This window comes from Cebus imitator, unplaced genomic scaffold (assembly GCF_001604975.1).
Source record: "Cebus imitator isolate Cc_AM_T3 unplaced genomic scaffold, Cebus_imitator-1.0 Scaffold293, whole genome shotgun sequence".
Taxonomy (NCBI): domain Eukaryota; kingdom Metazoa; phylum Chordata; class Mammalia; order Primates; family Cebidae; genus Cebus; species Cebus imitator.
This window is the reverse complement of record NW_016107608.1, coordinates 139,619-144,436: the sequence shown is the minus strand read 5'-3', so window position 1 is coordinate 144,436 and position 4,818 is coordinate 139,619.

Below are 4,818 nucleotides of genomic sequence, written 5' to 3'. Positions count from 1 at the left end.
GCTCACTGTAACCTCTGCCTCCTGGGTTCAAGTGATTCTCCTGCCTCAGCCTCATGAGAGCTGGGACTACAGGCACCCACCACCATGCCCAGCTAATTTTTTGTATTTTTAGTAGAGATGGGGTTTCACCTTATTGGCCAGGCTGGCCTCGAACTTCTGACCTTGTGATCTGTCTGCCTCAGCTTCCTAAAGTGCTGGGATTATAGGCATGAGCCACTGCACTCAGCCTAATCCATATTCAAACAGTAGTTAGATGTGCCTCTTATAATACGGAATGGGTGGGTTCCTAGTTAAACTTCATCCTTAAGCCTGGAGCTGCAGCCTAAGTGAAAACAGCTGACCTCATTTTTTCTGTAAGTTGCTTTTTTGGCCTGAAACATCCCGATTCTTTGCCCATAAAAATACTTTAGCTGGCAGAGCAACACAGGTAGCTGACTGGCAGGGACACAAGCTGCTGAATGTTGGGGATACAAACAGCTGAATATCATTCTTACAGATTTTGTCTTGAAATCAATTTTGTGTGATACAAGTTTCTAACGTATAGGTTGTATGTGTGTGTTTGTTAATGAAATAAATGTTAAGTTGTCATTAGTTAAAAATAATGGGTTATAAGATAGAATTTAGAAGGCTCATGGTAACTTCAAATTGAAAAACATACATCAGACACAAAGAAATAAAAAGCAAGAGATTAAAGCATACCACCAGGGTAAGTCAATCACCATCATTAAAAGGAAGACAAGAAAGAAGAAAAGAAGAGGACAATGCAAAACAACCAGAAAACCAACAGCAAGATGACAGGAGTCAGTCCCTATCTAACCATTATAACATTGAACATGACTGAATTAAATTTTCCAATCAAAAGACATAGAGTGCCTGAATGGATGAAAAAACAAGACCTAATGATCTGTTGCCTACAAGAAATATACGTTGCCTACAAACATACACATAGACTTAAAGGGATAAAAAAAGTTAGTTCATGCCAATGGAAACCAAATAAGAGCAGGAGTAACTATACTTATATCACACAAAATTAATTTCAAGACAAAATCTGTAAGAATACACCAAGAAAGTCATTATATAATAATAAAGCGGTCAATTCAGCAAGGTGATATAACAATTTTCTTTATATATTGGATGCTCCAGTGTTAGGTAAATATATATGCACCCAACACTGCAGCATCCAATATATAAAGAGAATATTAATGACACTAAAGAGCAAGATAGACTTCAATACAAAAAAGAAAAATACCCAGAGAACACTCAACTTCCAGAATTTAAAGGAACTCCCAGCAGGAAAATAAATAATGAACCACTAGAGTTAAACACTAAAGAGTGAGATAGACTTCAGTACAAAACAAAACAAAACAAAATACCCAAAGAACACCCAAATTCCAGCATTGAAAGGAATTCCCAGCAGGAAAATAAACAATGAACCACTGGAGCTAATTTGCATTATAGCATAAATGGACTTAACAGACATTCACAGAATATTTTATTCAATGGCTGTAGAACACACATTTTTCTCCTCCACACATAGATCATTCTCAAGAAGAGACATTATTAGGTCACTAAACAATTCTTAAAACATTCAAGAAACTGATATAATATTAAACGTGTTCTCCGACCACAATGGAATAAAACTAGAAATTAATAACAAGAGGAAATTGGAAACTATACAAACACATGGAAATTAAACAATAAGCCCCTGCAACCAGTGGATCAAAGAAGCCAAGAAGAAAATTTTTTAAATTCCAGAAACAAATGATAATGAAAACGCAACATATCAAAAACTATGGGATACAGTAAAAGCAATACTAAGAAGGAAGGTTATAGCTGTAATTGCTTACATAAAAATAAAACCACTTTACATAAATAACTTAATGATACATCTTATAGAACTAAAAGAACAACAACAAGGTTGGGCGCGGTGGCTCACGCCTGCAATCCCAGCACTTTGGGAGGCTGAGGCAGGTGGATCACAAGGTCAGGAGTTGGAGACCAGCCTGACCAACATGGTGAAACCCTGTCTCTACTAAAAATACAAATCAGCTGGGTGTGGTGTTGCGTGCCTGTAATCCCAGCTACTCAGAAGGCTGAGGTAGGCGAATCACTTGAACTTGGGAGACAGAGGTTGCAGTGAGCCTAGATCATGCCACTGTACTCTAGTCTGGGTGACAGAGAAAGACTCCATCTCAAGGAAAAAAAAAAAAAGAACAACAACAAAGCAATTCTCAAATTAGTAGAAGAATAAAAATAATAAAGATAAGATCATAAATAAATCAATTTGAAATTAAAAAAATACAAAAGATCAATGAAATAAAACCTTGGTGTTTTTAAAAGAAAATTGACAAAACTTTAGCCAGACTAAGAAATACAAAGAAAAAACCTAAATAAAAATTAAAGATGAAAAATGGGACATTACAACTGATGTCCCAGAAATCCAAAGGATCATTAGTGGCTATTATGATCACTGTATGCCAACTAACTGGAAAATCTAGTAGAAATTGATAAATTCCAAGACACATACAATCTTCCAAGATTGAACCATGAAGAAATCCAAAACCTGAACATAACCATTACAAGTGACAAGATCTAAGCTGTAATAAAAATCTTTCAGTAAGGAAAATGCTAGGACCCAATCATCACTATTGAACTCTACCAGTAGAATTACAAATACCAATTCTACAAAAACAGTTCCAAAAAATAGAGAAGAAAGGAATACTGCTAACTTAATTATATGCAACCAATATTACATGGTACCAAACCAGAAATAGACACATCAGAAAAGAAAACTACAGGCCAATGTCTCTGATGAATATTGATGCAAAAGTCCTCAGGAAAAAGATTAATCAACTGGATTCAACAAGACATTAAAAAGATTATTTATCATAACCCAGTGGAATTTATCCCTGAGATACAAGGATGGCTCAACATACGCAAATCAATTTACGTGTTACATCATATCAACAGAATAAAAGAAAAAAAAAGTGATAATTTTAAATGAGGCTGAAAAAGTCTTTGATAAATTTCAACATCCCTTCCTGATAAAAATCCTCTAAAAACTGGGTATAGAAGGAACATACTTTAACATAACAAAAACCATATAAAACAGGCCCACAGCTATTTTCATAATCGGGGAAGCCTGAAAGCCATTCCTCTAAGATCTGAAGCTTGACAAAGATGTCCACTTTCATTACTATTATTCAATGTAACACTAGAAGTATTAGGTAGAGCAATCATACAAGACAAAGAAATAAAAGGCATCCAAATTGGAATGAAGGTGGTCAAATTATCTTTGTTTGCAGAAGATACAATCTTATATTTGAAAAAACATAAAGACTCCACAAAAAAGTATTAGAACTGATCAACAAATTTAGGAAAGCTTCAGGATGTAAATTCAGCATACAAAAATCAACTGCATTTCCATATGCCAACAATAAACAACCTGAAAAAGAAATAAAAGAAGTAATACCAGGTGCGGTAGCCACACATAAAATAAACTACTAGGAATTAATCAAATAAGTGAAAGATATCTATAATGAAAACTGTAAAACATTGGTGAAAAAAATTGAAGAAGGCAACAAAAAAAGGAAAGATATTCTATGTTCATGTGTTGAAATAACCAATATTGTTAAAATGTCCATACTACCCCAAGCAATCTAAATATTCAGCTCAATCCCTTGCAAAATACCAACGACATTCTTGCAGAAATAGAAATAAACAGTCCTAAAATTTATATGTAATCACAGAAAGCTTAGAGTAGCCAAAACTGTCATGAGCAAAAAGAACAAAACTGGAGGAATTACCTGATTTCATATTATATTACGGGACTATAATAACCAAAACAGTATGGTACTGGCATAAAAACAGACACAGACCAATGGAACAGAATAGAGAACTTAGAAATCCATTCATACACCTACAGTAATTTTATTTTCCACAAAGGTGTCAAGAACCTACATTGGGGAAAAGGCAGTGTTGTTAATAAATGATGCGGGAAAAACTGGATATCCATATGGCAAAAGAATGAAACTATGCCCTGATCTCTCACTTAATACACAAATCAAATCAAAATGAACTGAATAGATAAGTCTAAGACCTCAAACTGGCGGGGTGCAGTGTCTCACTCCTGTAATACCAGCACTTTGGGAGGCCGAGTCAAGTGGATCACCTGAGGTCGGGAGTTCAGGACCAGCCTGGCCAACATGGTGAAACCCTGTCTCTACTAAAAATACAAAAATTGGCTGGGCATGGTGGCAGGTGCCTGTAATCCTAGCTACTTGGGAGGCTGAGGCACAAGAATTGCTTGAACCTGGGAGGCGGAGATTGCAGTGAGCCAAGATTGTGCCATTGCACTCCAGACTGAGTGACAAGATTGAAAATCCCTGTCAAAAATAAACAAATAAATAAATAAATGAAAGACCTCAAACTATGCAATTACTACAAGAATACACTAGGAAAAATTTCCAGGGCATCAATCTGAGTGAAAAATTTCTTGACCAATACCCTGCAAGTATGGGCAACCAAAACAAAAATGGACAAATGGAATCACATCAAGTCAGAAAGCTTCTGCACAGCAAAGAATACAATCGACGTTCGCCATTCTTACCGGCGTGAGATGGTATCTCAATGTAGTTTTGATTTGCATTTCTCTTATGACCAGTGATGACGAACATTTTTTCATATGTTTGTTGGCCTCACATATGTCTTCTTTTGTAAAGTGTCTGTTCATATCCTTTGCCCACTTTTGAATGGGCTTGTTAGTTTTTTTCTTGTAAATCTGCTTTAGTTCTTTGTAAATTTTGGATATCAGCCCTT